Raw genomic sequence first — 18,912 nt, forward strand, 5'->3', positions numbered from 1 at the left:
GCACACAAGTGTACAGGCAAGAAGCACTTAGGAATCACACAAAATCCTTTATTTTAGCATCTCAGAACCAACATATGTGATCATCATAATTGCTCACATGATCACCAGTTCAGACAAGACATTTTTTTGCTTCATTAGAAAAGATACTTGGCAAAAAAAATGAAACAACCTTCATAAGCACATCATTAAGGTTGCCGAGCAAACATCATCTATCTTCCCAGAATGAAGATGTGCTAAACTCAGACTTCTACAAACCAGGATTTACAAGTATCAGATACACTTCCAAACAACATTAACGCTATCCTTTTTGTCTGATTCCCAAATACATCTCGAGCGTGCTATTGGACACGAGCTACTTACATCTTCATATGATCAACTGCTCAGATTACATAAAGAGCACCATGTCTGCAAAATTTCATAGCCCTTTCATCTTTTTGCACCTGATATACTTCATTTGCCACTTCACAAGACCACACTTGTGCCCTGCCCTATGAACACAACCTATGAATGTAGCACTGAAATGAGTGAAAAAAGCTCTGTCAAGAAACATGAGTACCACTTTCCTTTGGACACACATATAGAGGGTCAGGCAAAGGACACAACACATCAGCCCCCACCTAAATCCAGACCACAGTCACCTTGTCACCAGCCAATTTATTGCTCCCCTCCCTTAAGTGCTTATAGATAATTCCCACTGGCTACTGTGCACCAGTGGGCCAGAATTAAGGCTTCCCAGGTATGTTCATGGCCTCTTTCCTGTCTTTCAGGGCATACAAACTTCAATGAACTTTATGTTCTGGAAGGGCATACTACATTCCCAGACAACTTTGCTATGTTAAAGTTTTGTCATTCAATTAAATTCTCCTCCTAGTTATTGCTCAGTGCAATTTCCTTCCTCCTTGATGGCACTGCTTCATTTAAACTTCATTTTAAGTGTTTTACTTCAGATCCTTGTTCTATCTTCATAATAATATTTCATATTTTTTCCTCCTTTGTAAAAGAGAAAAATGAAGCCAAGTGGCAGTTCACATTAACATCACTTAAGATGCCTATAATTATCTGAATTATCCCAAAGAGAAAATTAAAGAGAAAAGAAAGTTCTCGGGTCTTTTCATCTGATGCGAAAGTGAGTGAATTATTTATGGGAGGACTCAGAATCGCCCTCCAGTGAACCAAGTGTGCTTGTTTTTGTACAGTGCAAAGGCAGGTGGAGGTTTAAAACCTCCTTGGTTGAAAGAAATGTTTCATGAGGAGGGGGAGGGAATAGCTGAGTAACAACAAAATGATAGTATAATGATAATTAGCAAACAGTGCTAGGTGTTATAAAACAGTGCAGACAATTCATCTCACTGATAGACTGAACAAGTTAGCCATGAATGAAGCCTAGTCTCAAGAGAGGAGCTAACCCAAGGAATGCCAGGTGATAAAAAAAACAGTTTTATTTCTGCAACTATAAAAATATGCACCAATGGAGAACTAAAAAGAGGAATAATGCCGATGTACAGGACACCAAATGAAACCCGTCAAATCCAACCGGCTATAATGGCTGAACGCAGTTGGTATATTGGTAAATGAGCTCAGTTGACCCGAGAGTCTCTTAAGAATGGCAGAACAAACCCTTGTTTTAGAGACTTCTTAGCAAAGAAGCTAGTATGCAGTGCTTCCAAGTTTCAGTAGCAGAAAGGAGGCTCCCCTTTCCACACACCCCCCGCAACCATTTAACACAGTCATACATTATTGCATTGTACAACATGTATCAGCCTAATGCATTTGCGTGATGGATGGCTGAAGTTTTGCCAAAATATAAAGCAGTTTATTTCTGATTTCATTTGGGAAAGGCTCAGTCACTTCCTATGCTGATTTCACAGCAGAAATCCAATGTAACATGGCAGTCTAGTAAAAATGGACGGTTTATCAGAGATTTTTTTTTTATGTGTGTACTGTTTGTAACCTTCGCTCCTCTGGATTGCCTGTTTCAGAGAAGTCAATAGAGGCTTGTAACAAAAAAATTCAAAAAGCTACACCTAATGGTCAGATCAAAACTAAGTTCTGGCGGTAAAAAGGGAGTTTATGAATAATGACACAGACAGTTGAGAAGTACAGAGCACTCCCTGAAAAATTAATGACCTGCAACAAGCACAAAAATCATTTCACTGTTTCTCCACAGACAGCGAGTTTCTGTGTTTCAAATAAATGGAACTGGTCACTAGTTTTGAAACTAACACTTTATCTTTGAAATCTCAGGTTAAATTGTTGCAAGACAGACCCTCCCTTCTGGCACATAATCAGAATGCCTGTTCATTGATCTCATGGGCCTTTGTAATACTTGCACATTAATTGAAAGCCTAACTTTTAAAACAGGCATCCATACTGTAGGTGGGAAGACTGTCTCTAAACTGCTTTTGGTGGGAGTGGGATAGAGCAATGCTTTTCAGCCAGCATGCCATGGCACACCAGTGTGCCACAAAGAGCTCCCTTGTGTGCTTCAAGTATTTTGGAATAATGAGAAGAAAGTTCTCCAGACATCTAGTGCTAACGAATAAGCCACGTCAATGAGATGTTCACAGAAGACTAGCGCATGTGTTGGCTGTGGGAGAGAGAGAAAGCGAGTTGAGCAGAAGGATGTCTTGGCTGCGAGGGGTGTGCAGTCACAAGCCCCTGAACAGCTGTGTCACAAAATTTTGCAGCAGCAATGAGCTACAACAAGCTTATAAGTATGAGGATGGGGAATGCCTTAACAGGTGTGCCGCAGAAAATTTTTATTAATATAAGTGTGCTTTGGGCTAAAAAAGGTTGGGAAAAAACTGGGATAGAATACGTATTTCACATCTGTATTAGGAACGCCTCTAGTTAAAGAAGTTCAGGGGCCAATATTACACTGCATGTTAGGTTATATACCTGTACAAAGTAAATATCCTACAGGACTCCCTGAAGTACCCATGTCACAGAGAGGTAGGAACTCAGAAACAACCCATCTAAGAGGAAGCCTGTGTGTAACAGCATGGTGTATTTGAGGGCACATGGCTTGGGTCAACTCCTGGAGTGTAACAACTGGAGTGTATCAAACTTCCCTCCTCTGCTCCTATGCAGAATGGAAGGGGGTAAAGGCAGCTCAAGCACCTCAAGTCAAGAAACAAATCATTTTCCCAGTCTAAGATCATCCAGTCCATCAGGACTTAAGCAGAAGCAGTACGCCAGGCATAGGCGGCAGAAGGGGGTGGCTAATGGGGCTTAGGCCCCCCAAATGCAGGGCAGCAGTAGAGCCACAAGGCAGCCCAGCCATGGGCTCTGGCCACTGCAGCAGGATGGGGAGGTGTGTGTGAACAGTAGTGAAGGAGAAAGTGGGGCTGGGGCTAAGGCTGGGGCAGGCACTGCACAGCTGGGGTAGGGTGCATGACTGAGCTGTGAGTAGCTTATCTGGGGGCACAGCTCCTGCTGCCACACACACCCTAGGAGGCATGGGGGGGCGAGTTCCCCCAGATCTGTGTAGGGCAAGGGCAGACTGCCACTGTGGGTTGGGGCCAGGGCTGCACTGGGCTTTTCCCAGGGGGGAGTAGGAGAGGGGCTGGGCTGGGCTGGGCTGTGCTCCAGGTGGGCAATGGCTCTGGGGGGGAGGCTATGTGTGGGGGCTATAGCCACCCCCAAATTTACCATAGCCTCACCAACCCCCTCCCAGCACCGCCACCGATGTCAGGCAATAGTACAATGTGTGGTGGGTCACATGCCCTGAGCACTGCCTTAAAAGAAGGTGTCTCCCACCTTCTGCTGTTAGGGGTAGAACTGATACCATTTTTTGCTACAAAAGTCAGCAGTATTTTGCCCTTCTAATATAGGCTTTAGTAGCAAAAACTTAGTATGAAAGTTCCCCCAAGCAGCAACAAACTCAACTGCCACTCTAGAGAACTACAATTCCCAGAACACCTTGTACTTTACAACACACTGTCTATGCCTCTGCTTGCTGCTGCTCCTGACTGCTGCCTAGTGGGGGAAGGCTGAGAGAGGACTGGCCTAGGCACATTCTTTACAAGTTGCACCTCTGGTTAGATACAGACATTATACTTATCATGCAGTAAGAACACAGAAAGTGCCAACCGAACAAATATCCATGGCACATAAGAGTGCTTTAAAAATGGCAGATCCCGCTTTATGTTAAGCTGGATGGATGTGGTATCAGACCAAATCACTTTATATTAGAGTGCTTTATTGAACATCTGTATCAGATCCCATCATGAGTCAAGGTAGGTTGCATTCTTCTGTCTCCCCAGGTGACTCAGCAGGCTCCCCCAAATCCCCTCTCACATGGAGGTATGCTGGAATTCAGCTCACTTGGCTGCTCCAAGCTATCAGCTACAGGCAGGGAGGGGATGGGAAGAGAGTGTCTGTATCTTTGTATTTTCTATCATTATACAGTGTCCCTAGGCAGAACAGGGGTGCTGCACAGATGGAAGGATCAAACCCCTCAGCAGGTGGCAACAGCAGGGCAGGGCAGGGGAGGTAGAGCAAGTGAGCAGCAGCTGTGGGCTGCTGTGCCCTGAATGCATGGGGCCTGGTGGGGCAATAGTGTGGCACCGCTGTCACTGGCTTTCTGTGGGAAACAAAGCTTGTGGGGTTTGGAGGTGCGCTTGTCTGTCTCCAGCCTGGCCCCGACTGAAGCTATGGTGGGGAGTGCAGGGGGTAGAGTTGATGATGCCACTGCCACTGCTGATGGTTCCCTGTGAAAAACGAGACTTGGGGGGCAGAGGGGCATGCATTCATGCTTGTACATATGTTAGTGTGTGTGTGTTTGTGTGTCTCTCCAGTCTGGCCCCAAGCAGAGCCATGGTATGAGGGAGGGCAGAGGATGGAGCTGATGAAGCCATTGCTGCTGGCTCTGTGGGGAGCAAGGCTTCATGTGTGAGTAAGAGGGAGAAAGAGATGTGCGCATGTGTGTGTGTGTGCATGCATGCACACATGCCCAGCCTGGCCCCAAGGGGTCCTGCCCTGCCATCCCCCAATCTGCAGCAGATCCAGGCAGATAGACTGGTGCTTAACCCAATTATTATAAAAGCTGAGGCAGGAAGTGCAGCTGCCCTTCACTGCACAAGATGCTTCTTGCATTCCAGCCAAATCTGAAACACATGCACACATGTGTGTGCACATGTGCATTTGTGTATGTACATGTCCAGCCTGCCCCCGAGTGATCATGTGTGTGTGTGTGTGTGTGCATGCATATGAGTCTGTGTACCATTCATGTGTGTCCTGCCTGGCCCTAAGTCATCCTGCCTTGCACCCTTCCCTTCCCCACCTCCAATCCATGGCAGATCCAGGCAGGACAGAGGCCTCCAGTCCCTATCACACTCCAGGGAGATGCCTGTGCCCAACCTGCTGCCACTGGCACTTGGCAGCTAGGGTTGCCTGCCTGGATCCTGCCCCTCAGATATCCCCAGCTTGGCTTTGTGTGTCCCTTCCAGCCTCAGGTGTCCCTTCCAGCCATGATTCTCTGTGATTCCTGTTGCTGACAGAGCAGAGGGGTAGGATACTGCTCCCCCTGACATCAGGCATTCAATCAAGGATGGCTTGCCCATTCAGCTGCACTCGGGAGTCTCTGGCAGCCTGAGGAACCAGCAGGGCATGCTGGAAGGCATGTGAAAGTGCCCCCAACCTGCTGGCCTTGGCCAGTGCAGGCAGCTTCTGACCCCTCCCCACCAAAGGGTGAACATCTGTTCTGTTTGCTCCTGACCTAAACTTAGGACACTTTGAGTAAAGTGCAATACTTAGTGCCATAGGCAATGCATAGGAGGACATGAGGGGCACACCCCCACGACAAAGCCAAGCCCACTGCCACCAGCATCAGTGGGTGTGCTCCATGTGCCCCCCTGCAGTGGCATACCAACAGGTGGTGGAGGGTCGGTTCCCTAGTGGCACTTCTGGTTTCACTGCCAGTGTTTCTGGGCTCAGCTATCAGCCAATCGGCTGCCAGGGGATCCCCCCCACACACTCTGCAATCGGGCCCCTCCCCCTGATTCAGGAGACACCAGTCACCTATGCTTAGCACACTTTTACCTCAGGCTTTCTGAATGTCTGTTCTTAGCTTTTGATGCCAGACTTGCACAACTGTAGATAAACTTTGCATCAGCATTTTCAGGAGGGTAGGTTGATTCTCAGTGTAACAGAGGCAATTCTCTGTCCCTGTTATGGGTTTGAATGTGGCAGGAGCCACACTCATAATTCCCCACTAGACGTGAGACCTGAGCTGGGATGTGGCACAGTTTGGAGACCTACCACTAGTCATCCAGGAGCCAGTCCTGTTGGTCAGCACTGGTGGGGGACTTCAGGGACAGAGAGAAACCCCCTTTTTTCTGGGGAAAGACTCACTGCTGTTCCCAGTGGACATGACGGTCAACCAGGAATGAACCCAGAAGTAGCTAGAGGGTTGAGATTGAGGAGCTCCCTGGCTATGGTAGCACATGACAGAGGGAACTGAAGGCAATTGGGTTACAGCAAAAATCAAGCTGCTTAAGGGCAAGGGAGCAAGGACTCACCACCTGCCCCCCTCCCTGCCCCCACTCCCCCAGAGAGGGGAGAAGGAGCATCATGTACAGGGTAGAAGTGGTACATACCTGTGTGGTGGCACAGGATTAGGCAGAGTGGTAAGTCAATGAAACCACTGATTGAAAGGCTTGAAAGGCCAAAAGCGATAGGCAAATTGAGACAAATCAGTAAGACGTGATGGTCAGAATATTCCAGTCTGCCAATGGGATGGTACCACTATACGAAGCCCTGATTCAGGAAGGGAAGATCCTAACCTGTTCTGGGTAAATCTGTTTGCAGACTTTGATAAGACTGCCCAGAGAAGGGTGGAGATGGGAAGGAAGGTACCCTAACAGGGATTTGAATGTGGGGTCACCCTTAAAAGACTGAATGAAGAAAAAGGGAGAGACTCCAGAGTACTCAAACCAGGCCAGGCAATCCAAGGCCATTGTCCTGAGGATTAAGAGTAAAAGATCCATATTACATCAACAGGGGTGGTGAGGACAGGGTGAAGGGGAGGTTGGAGCCCTGTAAAGAGGATCCACCAGGGGAATGAAGCTGCAGTCTTCATTATCTGATTATTAACCATAGGCTTCCCATTTCCTTTCCATCAAGGAAGATGTGAGGAAGTAGGCTGCACTTCAGATCCTAAAGACGTGAGTAAGACACCTATATATCTACACTCAACAATGCATGCAGTGACGGAAAGCACAAGGCTGTCACAAATCCTGTAGCTAGGCTCGCTCTCTGACACCTGCCTACAGGACTTGGCAAAGGTAAAAATCTACTGCTGAGGTACTACACCTGCTATTCAACCTTGATTTTGAACATGAGTCTTCATCATCTGAAGCATACAGAGTGCTTATTTTCCAAATTTAGCAAAAGAAGTAACCCATTATTTTATCTGCTGTATAGGAACATCAGGCAGAAAAGGATTTCTTGGGTCACTGAGTCCAGTCCTGTTATAACCTTATCTAGGTCTATCTATCTTAAGAAACTAAGAAAGCTGTTTGCCAACAATACCAAGCACAAAGATCAAATACATTTTTGGAGGCCAGCAGGAATGGATTGAAATAGCTACAAATATCAGAAAACACGTAACGATACTTAAAAACGCCAACATACGCTTTTTTGCTTTTTTTGGATGGGACAGTTCAGTGTAAGTGTGATATAGTGACTGAATTTCAAAGACCATGAACGAATAACATATCCATTTCTCACCATATCTCAGCTACACGCCTGTGTTGCACATTTTACAGGTTTGACACAATGCCGTAATATTGACAGTTTCTGCATTTTGCAGGAAAAAAAGTCCCCAATTTAAGATTTTATAAAACAACTATAAAAGCAGCATTTTTGTGCTTCCTTTTTTTCTGTAAACCTGTTGCAAATATCCTGCTGTCAGGAAGCTTGCGACTTATGTTCCCCCAGACCATTTTACACAATATGGGGAAGCCTCAGTCTCTTTACTGTATAGACTGCAAATCCAAAGCACGGAGCAGATAAGTAGGTTGCTCAAGACCACACATGAGTCGGTGGCAAAACTAGGATTAGGGCTGGGTGTTCTGACTCTCTATCCATGTTCCCTCCTTCAGGCCAGTGCAGCACGGGATAAAGCAAAATGACCACCTTGAACCCTTGTGTCTTACGTAAGCAATAACTGCATTCATCTGCTTCCTAAATCCCAGGACACAAGGCTAGCATCACCAATAATAGCTGCTTTTATGTAGCCAAATCATGGGACTATCTTTCTTTGCACCTGCTAGCACAATGATGCCTCAGTGCAGGCTTCAAGCAGTTATAGCAGAAGTTCCTCCAAAACGCCTGAAGATTATATTACTTGGAGCTGTCACTTGGAGGAGAAACTAGATCCTTCTTCTGTGTGCTGGAGCCAATATACCAAACCATGCCCTAAGCAAACAAATTGATTCATGAGACACAGTTACTCCACTGGGGATTAGAACCACAGCCACATGAAGGGCAGAAGCACACCATTCTACACACACACACACACACACACAAATGAAAAATTAGCTAGTCTTAATGTTTGCACTTCTCAGTAGGGAATTTATACTTAGGAGGCTGAGAGTTGGCAGAGAATAAATTCTTAGAACACATCTCTAAATTATAAATGTAGACAGAATAAATCATTAGGCAATTCTTTGGGGGAGCAGAGAGGATTCCTCATCTGTTCAGTGGAGCTGCTTAGAAAATAATCTTTAAGACGTTCTCATCTGGAAATGTTTGTTTTTTAAGATTCAACAAACCACAAACAAACAAACAACCCTTTCAGAAAGATGTACCAAAACCAAAACGTGTCCTTCGGGAACGTTTCCTGGGTTCCAGAATTGGATTTCTGTTGAAAACCAGAAAGAAACCAACCCACGGCCCAAGACAGTGGATAAGGCACTCCTCTGGGGGGTGTGGGATGCTTGAGTAGTGCAGTGACTCTCTTATAACCCTTATAATTCCCCAACAGCGGGGCTAATGGCGATTATGAAGCAAGTGAGGTGAAAACTTTTGTTGAACGTCTGTTGTTTTCACCGGTATTTCTGCAAACCATTTTGGTTCTCACAAACTGGCATTTTCCAGTTAGGGAAAATAGACTGGAAGTGCCCATGTCTACTTCCAGACTTGGTGCTGCAGGGATACAACCATTCTCAGTTGTTATCATTTGCAATGGCAGCAGTTGACATGCTACGAGTGAAGAGTTCGAGGCCACTAAGTCTTATAAAGTCAGTGACCATGATATATTTGCAATGTACATAGTTGTTTGGAGCAGGAAGAACTGTTTTATCTTCATTCAGAGAAGCTGCAATTTTGATAGCCTTGGCAACAACATACATATCTTTCCCCTAATTTAGTTGCTATATCCTAGAATTCTTTGTCTACCATATATTACCTGTAAGGATTTAAAAAAACAAAACCAAACCCATAAATACCTCTGAAGAAGTGTTCCACACAACACAAACAGTGTATTTGATAAAGAGTATAGTTTGATAAATGTATGTGTACAAGGCAAAGCAGAAATACAGCAGATTTATTTCATCAGTAACTTCACTTACCCTATACAAGACTAGGCTGCAACCTAATGTATAGCTCATTAATATTATATTGCTCAGAATAAACATTTACATTCTGGGTTTATTTTTTAATTTATACTATATATTTGCCAAGCTGTTCCCCTGTGTGCATATAAAAAAAAAAAATCAAAAGTAAATGTCTGAGTGGCATCTGAATTTCAGAAGCAACCCCTTAAATTGTTAGGGGGGCAAATGAAGTATTTTATACTGATGGATATTGGCAACTCACTATACCTATTCAAACAAACCTATGGCTATTGTCACTGTAGTCGATCAATTTTCAGACATGTTCTAAGCTTTGTAAATGCAGAAAGACTGAAGAGTTTGAGTACATTTGAACTGAATAAAGTGTTATTCATGACTCAGCCTTTTATTTCAGTAAGTGGCTTGCTCCAACCCTAAACACTCCTACAATAAACCTATTCTCAGCCGCGAAATCCTTGAATTTGCCTCCGCTCATTTAGACTAACTTTTTAAAGATGTTTTCCAATTTAAAAAGGAAAACAAAAACAAACAAAACATATTCATCAGCTCTTGTCTGAGGGTGCCAAGAAACATTTTCCCATGACTCATGCTCCACCCATATTCATTTGTCCAAGTAACTAAATTTTTAGCCAGATGGCAACACCACCAAATAACAAAAGGCAAAACTGAAGTAAATTCCATCTATTCAACATGTCTCTGGAATATGCTTTTTGTCCTTGATATAAAATAAGTGCATTAAGTACAGAATCAGAAAAGGGAAAGATGGAAACCTGGATTTTGTTTTGGCAGCTACCATTGACGAAGGTGTTCCCTTTCAGCTCAACATGCTGATATCTGTAGTGTGGGTCACAGGTGGAAGAATGAGTCTGAGGACCATTAAACAAAAGAATTATTTCAAATATATCACAATATTTGCAGTTTATAGGTTTATGTGGTGTATTTTTCATTAGCAACTATAAAATCATACTGTGCATTGCTGTTTTAATGAGACTTTACTTACCACATTCAATCATTTCACTCACTCCAAGTTGTCCTACTGAAACTCATACCACTATCCAGGAGTGCAACTTTCACACTAAAGAGAAGCTTGCTTCTTTAGTTGTGTGCATTTACAAAAAAGTATTCTAATATAATGCAGGGCTTAATCTGTCTGTCTGTGTGTCTGGCTGTCTGTAATACTTTTGGCCAACTGCGCATGTGCCGCCGAGAGGATAGGTGGCGATTGGCTACGCAGGCCTGGGCTGCACAAACCCAAGTTTGAGCTGCTGCCAGGGAAGTTTGTGGTGGCAGAAAACATGTCCTGGCCATCCAAGCAGCGAGGCTTCCCCACATCTCCCTACCTGAAGGCAAAGCGGGGGGGGTCATGGTGACGGCGACCCCCCCCACCATCCAGTCCCCACACCACCCAGAACAGTCGGCAGGGAGGGGGAGGTGGTGGGCAGGAAGGGAGGGAGGGAGGGAAGGTGGGACGGGAGCAGGGCAGAGAGAGGTGAAGGGTGGGTGATGGTGGCAGCTGTGGTTGGGGCTGGGTGCCTGGGAGGGAAGGAGGGAGGGGAATGGAAAGGGGAGGGGAAGGGGCACCATGGTGGTGCCTCCCTGCTGCCTGGCCCCAACAACAGCCAGCAGGGAGGGGGAAGCAGTGGGGAAGCAGGAAGGGGAGGCGGGGGGAAGCCCTACTGCAAGGCAGAGGTAGGTGTGGGGAGGGAGTCCCTGCACTGGAGAAGGAGGCGGTGGTGGCAGAGGGAGTCTTTACATGGCCAGCCCCGAAGGGTGAGCAGGGGCCGAGGGGGGGCAAGACTGGGGACTTTGACTGGGCTGTGCCAGTGTTCTGCTGGGACCAAAGCCTGGCTAGAGGGTAATGCCCAATGCCCCCCCCACCCCCCCAACCCCACTCAGGGTCAGACCAATCACCAGATTTGGGGCCTGGAAGGAATTTAACCCCTTGGTCGGCTTGGTATGGGCTGCGGGGGGGGGGGGGGGGGTTGCTTTCCTTTTTAGTGTGGGGCATGGCCCTCTACCTGGGATCTCTTAAGCATAAAGTGACATTTCATAAAAGCAGGGCATTCATTTCTGGAGCTCCCGGTATAGTTATGTCAGGTTAGGGTGCTAGGTCTGTGTTGTGTCAGGGTACAGACTGGAAGTCTGTGTTGTGTCAGTGTCTTATATAGAGTTTACATTATGGATTGTATAGGATGGTTTGGGTAGGGATGACCCTGGACTAGATGATCTCTGGAGGTCCCTTCCAGTTCTAGTTCTCTATCACTATGACTATGATTCAATGGCTAGAGTAGCTATCATATGAGGCACTCTCTATCTTTAAGTGGGTTGTTGAAGTGTTTCCCAATAACTGCAGTGATTATTGGGTTCAATATATACAGGCATACCATAAATGAGAAAAACTAAACAAAAAAACTCATTATAAATCAATAGGCAACCTCTGCAGATGATGGTTTCTCTCTAAGGGTATTGTAACATGTTGACGTAAATGTGTTTTCAGGGCCCTTAAAATAGGAGTGTCCACACATTAGGGCAAGAAAACACGTGCTAAGAACCTTTTGAAAAGCTTAAAAATAATCCTTTTCTATTCAAGGATTCCCTCTAACTGGTTTTGCAGCTTGTATTGCAGTCATGTGCAGGTGAGCCGCATGCTGCTGGGGGGTGGGGACAGTAAGCAGGGACCTAGGGTGCCAGGGAGCAGGCCCAATCTGGGGGTGTTTGTGGAGGTGCAGGCCCAATCTGGTGGGGGCAGCAGGCCTGATCTGGGCAACGACAGCAGCAAGGACCCAGTCAGGGCAAGCAGGGGCTGGTGGGCCTGGTGAGACCCCACCAGCCTGCAATTTGGGCCATCTACCCTGAGAGCAGGTGAGCCAGACAGGCACAGAACCAACCTGACTTCTAGCCATGCCCTTGCTCACCCAGTGCTCCAACGGCAGGTCAGAGCAGCGCACTTTGCAGGAGGTATTCATCTTTAACATGTGACTGCTCAAAGCATATGCAAACTTTAACACCAATTAAATTAGCACTTGCTAACTAGAATATGTAATTATACCCTATATCTCACTCACTCACTAACTAGCTGCTTCCTATATCAGGGACCATCCCCGATTCCCAACTTCGTCAGGGACCTGTTACAAAACATCACTAAGTTATCATTTCTATCACAACAGCTTCTTAGCTTGATTATGGTTGTGAAATCATTCTTATTTGATAGGAATGTGGATAAAGGAGAACAGACGTAGGTGACAGTGACAAAAAGCTTGTAATTCATATTTATGGGCAATGGACAGTTCATCGTTGCAGCATTTCCTAGTCCAGATTTTCTTGTTGGAGCCTAGGTAACAGTAGAAGTAGCACTGCTGGGATCCTTACTATAACTTAAAGGCTAAAGCAGTCTTTATTCCTTTTATTCAAAAGGAGGGGAAAGTTTCATGGAGCCATGGCAGTTACTTCTTCTTTTCCTCCCAACATACCTCTGAATAGTCTATTGGAAGAACTGTGTCATGTCCACATAAACTGCAACTCTAGTAAGGGCTCACACTTCAATAAACCTCAGACATTAATTCTGCTCTGCGTTCCTAAAGAAAAGCAAGTTAAGTCTATTTCTCCTTACTTAATTGCAAAATGAAAACCCTTTAAGCACTGCCTTCTATCATAAGTATATACTCCCCTTACTGTCATCTTCCAAGTGTCTAACCCAAAGCCAACCGTCAGTGGGAGCCTTTATGGTTCGATGTAGTAGACTTTGAATTAGACCCCAAAATCCTGATGTTCAGTCACCTCAAAATTGGCCAAGGTGAGGTCAAGAGGTTATGCACAATACTTCCACAGAAGTTGATGCACCAAATATTTTACCAAAAAAAAAAAAAAAAAAAAAGTGAGAAGAAGCAAAGTGCTCGTGGGCTTCTACTAATGTGAAAGTAGACTCTACGCAGTTACAATTAATATCTATAAAAGATTCTATTCTGTTAGTCTGAGGACAATGGGTGCAGCTTCCATAAGTGACTAATTGAACTGACGTTTGTATACCATTGCATCCCCTAAATTATTGTATGTGACAATCGCTGCTTTTTCGTGCGGGACTTTTTTCATCCGACTAAACTAGGCTGACTCAAAAAGCACATTTCAGAATGATAATTAATTCAACTCAAGATGTGCCTACAGTAAAAAATACCTTTAGGGAATGAACACATAATAGTGTACGGAGCTTTTAAGTAAGCTGTCCACAGGGCTATGCCAATTTAAACAAATTAAAATAATTGTCAGCAGGCTAGGAATGGAAATACTCTCTTTGTAAGGCTGCTGTGAAATGCCCTAGGGGGTTGGGTGGCACAGTAAGATTTTTAAATAATACCACTCTCGTGACTCCCTGATAGATTCATGTATTTATATCCTCTAGGTCTAGCTGCATACCAGTATCCCCAGGTGTAAAGATGCTGCTCTCCCATATTTAACATGACTGATATAATGGCATAATGCTGTGTATTATACCACAAAGGATTGACTGGTATAGGGAAATCCAAAACCCTGGAAGGTATGGGGGCTCACTATGCAAAACTGAAGTACAATGATTTTTCCCCAATTGCTCTCCTCTGCTTAGCCAGCCCATGGTTCTTGTGGAATTCATTTATGTTGCTAGTATGGAGAAAGACTCTTTCAACTCCAAAGGGCCATGTCCTTGGAGAACTGCATTGGCAGAGAGGTGTCATGGTACTTTTAGCAGATACCAGTGCCCAGTTTACAGTAGCCTCACTTTTACTTTCTCTGGCAACTGGCAGTTCCAATGAGCTTTGCCAATAGCCAGTGATCACAAGGTCTAAAAATACCTTGGTCTGAACACTGATCCTCAAGTTGGGGAACAAGATCAGCTTGAGAGTCACTTTGGTAGTGCTGTGGAGGATGCTGCCGTACTGGAGGAATGCTCAAGAGACCAGATCCTAATGTTTGGCACCCTTCTGTAAAGCAGCCAAAGAGAGGAGGGAGAATCCAATCCATCGTGTCTTGGATGGGGTGTTCAGATGTAATGTCAACAGCAGAATAAAATGTCACTACTTGGGTTTCTTGTATAGGTTGTATGATCATTGTAGAATGTAAACACCCACACTGAATGACACACGCCAGCCAGTTTATAGAAATAAGAAAAGAACAGCAATTTAGTATGCAGAAGGAAAACATACATATATGGTATAAAGGCAGAGACATGCAAGGCCTGATATTTTTTCCCCCCGGAATTCAATTAAGTACCTGGTTGCTGTGATTGCATTCATACAGCAGTTATTTGTGTGTCCAAACAGTCAACAATGGGAATACCCAGACATCTTGACATGCAAATACTCAATTGGAAGCAGAGGCATGAAACCACATATACTTGGTTTCATTTGCAATCTTTTACATACACTTTTGAAAATCTGCCCTTGCTGAGACAGTTCTCTGCAGAAACACGCACAGGCATATATGTTGCAGTCCCAGAGAAAGAGAAAACAAGTTTTCTGCAAATTTTCCACAGCAGTGGCAATGTATAGCAGCAGTAAGCTAATTTTGCCTAATTTGCATTAACAGGTTCACAAAATATCTGGTGACCTTGGGATAATATAAGCATTTTTCCACCTGTTGTTACTGGCAACAGCTCTAAAAATTAAATCTGGTGGCAGAGAAATACTATACTAGCCTAACACATAGCACTTTGTACAAGGTTATGTGATGCTAGGTATCTTAGCACAGACTGAACCAGGCCTTTATTATACTGTCAAATCATATTGCCCCCCCTCACCCCCCCGCCCCCGCCCCAAATTATATAAAGCTATTGAAACACCAAAGAAAAGAGTACAAGGTAGTTTAAATCTGTCTGCAGAATGAAATAGCAGATGAATAGCTCATCAGAAAAAAATTAGCCATGAGAATGACACAACAACACTGTGCTACAGGATGTTCAACTGCTTCTGAAGTCTGAGAAAAAAAGTTGAGTGATCAGTTCTATAAAAGTCTGTGGACTTATACATTTAAGCTGCCTATTCTGGAAAACATTATCATGCAGCTTAGTGGAAATGGGGGAAGAAAGAGAACTGAAGTCTTAACCAGAATTAAGATTAAACTGGGCAGGTCTTCTGTGCATGTACTTTCATGCACAGTAGCCTATTCTACTGAGCTTTAGAGCATCACATCAAAAACAGTGCTAATACACTAATACATTAGCATCACTAAAAAAGCATGCACTTCTGCTACAGTGTATTAGGGGAGCCTAATATGCATTTATGCAGTGCCTCATATAAGAGGTACTAAACTTATTGTACAGTAGCAAAAGCAGATTAATGCATGTGTAGACACACCCACTAACACATAGGATCTGAATCTGCCTGAAATAAGGAAGACTAGATCAGCATTTCAATCTTGAGTGACATTTTAGGCAGAAGCTAAAGCATCTTGAAAATGCTAAATCAAAACAATGCAGATATGTTGTCACAATTAGCACCGGCATACACTGATAGAGAACATGAATATTGCTTACAGAAGCTTATATGCATCTCAGATTCAGTCAATGTATAAAACACATCTCTATCTGGTCTTCTGCCTGTGAGAATATGGTATGCATCTCAGGTTTTACACATTCATAGTTCTTTGGTTTGGCTTGAAAACACCAGATTATATATAGTAGATAGAAACCTACCAAAACTCCAGTTTTATATTGCCCAGTTGGGCTGGATGCCGTGAACAAGGTAGGCTCTTACCCCTCATCCAAACCGTTGTAAGGATACCCTGTCTGAAGCAATTTCTGTACTCCTCAAGTGCAAAGAACTGCAATTATGCCCTCATTCTGTGCTGAAGAACAATGCTGACAAGCAGATTCCTTGGCCACAAGCCTCCATAAAAGAGCATGTCATTTAAACCAGACTTTGGCTTACTCTCATTTCTTTTATCTCTGTTATTTTCTTTCCAAATGAAGTGCAAATTGGTAAGAAACAGGCCTGGTGGGAGCTCACTGGCATGGGCATTTTTTTTTTTTAAATGACATAATCATTGCATTTGCTCCCAGTCCTCCCCAGATAGATAAAGGGATCGATTTATTTCTTGGGGAAACTGCTTTTCCAAATGATCACTCCTGAAAGTTTTCATGCACTAGCTTGATGTTTTACAGATGCTGAAGTGCAAGATTGGAGAGGGTGGAGTGGAGAAGAGGTTGTAATCGTGGCAGCTTTGATTCAACTTTTTGTCTTTCTAGGGCAGGAAAATTGACTTCAATTGCAATGTGCTGTCTGTGGGTGTTTTGAATCAGATGTTGAAAAAGCAATATCCTGCCTTCCCCATTTAAGATCAGATGAAACTTTGATATACCGTTTTTCCCCCAAGCCCTCCCTTGTCTGTTGTGCAGTGATCCATGCACAAATCAGCTACCTGCCCATCTCGCCCCAATCTAGAAAACAGATGCATCTTCTTTGCCCTGTGTCTATAGCCCCAGTCCCGCACTCCTCTACTGCTAACCCCCAACTTAGAAACTGCTTCCAAAGAAAGGAGATAAAATTAGCATTTCATTTACACAGTATATATCATTAGGAGTTTGGACTTTGACTTTAATGAGACCAAGGTCCACAATACATTCCTTTCCATTATGCTACCTCTATGCCTTCAGCAGGAAACTCACTATTAATTTATTCTTTCTTTTGCATTTAATTTCAGATGCAGTAGTTCTGCTTTAAAAAAGCGAAACTGTCCACTTTCATACTTAGTATTGTCTTCACAGATGTGTACTACCTCCTGTCCTCTCTGACCTGACATTTTTTCTTATGTGGGATTCCTGTGTTTGAAGCTCCAAAAGCCTACAGGAACCAGTCTTTTCCCTAAGCTATTTTCAATAAGATTTTGTGGATGCTGATTTTACTGGACTGTGAAAACAATAATAAAGTATATGACTATCCGGTTGCGAGGAAATAGTTTCCTATCCTGCTCTGTGCACAGCCCATTTCCCTTCAAGAGGTCAAAACTAAAATTATTACATATTTATTTTAGACATCTCCTAGAGCTCTTAATCCCTGGATTGTCCACACATTAATGTGGAACTAGTTTTAGGCACACGTTAAGTGGCTTAAGGTTATGCCACACCAGGGCAGGATTCTGTGTGATCAGTGTTACACAGCTCACATGCCATTAACGTGCAGCCACTCCCCAAGCGGCCAAGATGAGTCACCCAAGTTGCAGTCCTCCAGCATCCCAGGATGCATTGTCACGTCCTACCCACCCCCTTGAGGAACAAACTTTCCACCCCCTTGAGGGATACTCAAGGACAGTTCAGCTTAAGCACTAAATCTAAAGCTTAGTTTATTCCATGCACTGCTACAAGCTGGCAAGCCTCGGATGGATGGAACGAGCTCCTCACTTACGATTCTGTGCAGACAGAAGTGCATCTCTCGCTGGGATCAGTCCTTTAAATCCCCAGGAGAATAGCCAATCCTTTATGAAAGGCACTGTTGTCTCTTTCCTTTAAATTAACTTCGAGGGCTGGACTTTGTTAGGCTGCTCCCTGGAATGGGTGGATGCCTGCTGATCTTTGGTTCATGGACCACTAAAAGCACCTCTGCTCCCACCCCGTGCTCAAATCTGTGCCAGTTGATCTGATCTAGTGAAATGCACAGCACCAAAGAGCTGGGCATTGCCTTCCAACTGAGTTTGGGCAGAAGAGGGCAGGCATGAAGGCTGCCTCTATCCTCTTCCCAGTAAACAGGAGTTCTTTTAGGTTCAATATCATAGTGAATCAGCTTTTGCTACCTCCTTCCTCAGCCCTGTGCACTTTTAACAATGTGTTGTTAATAGGATTTCAGTAGAAAGTATTTCCCATATAGATACTTTTCTCTATTTGACACCCACTGTGACCCTCAAAACGTATTAAAAATGGCTTATAAAATGGTTTCTTTTGGAGTCTGAGCAAATGTCTATGTATACAAAGTACTTCAGGAAATGAAAATGGATGAACAAAACACACTCCAATGAAGGAGAAATAGAAAGAGGATTAGCAGCAACCTTTTAGCTGTGAATCTTGGGGATGAAGGAAAATTAAGGTTAGAGGAAAAATCCAGCAGAGCTAATATGTATGGAAAGATGAAAGGGGGGGGGAGAATGGGAGGTGAAGTGGAAGGGGGGAGAATGGAAAGATAGGAGGGAAGAGGAGCTGCAAAAGGTCAAGTTGCATGCAGAAGAGGTGAATATAGTATCAAAGGGTAAGAACCATATGAGCGGAATCAAAGTTTAAGGAAGCAAAGCTTGAAATAAGAACACTGATCATTTTGGAGATAGGTTATTGGATTAAAGTGAAGCAGTACTATCACCTTATACAGGGGAACAAGAAATG

This window comes from Alligator mississippiensis, chromosome 10 (genome assembly GCF_030867095.1).
Source record: "Alligator mississippiensis isolate rAllMis1 chromosome 10, rAllMis1, whole genome shotgun sequence".
Classification (NCBI taxonomy): domain Eukaryota; kingdom Metazoa; phylum Chordata; order Crocodylia; family Alligatoridae; genus Alligator; species Alligator mississippiensis.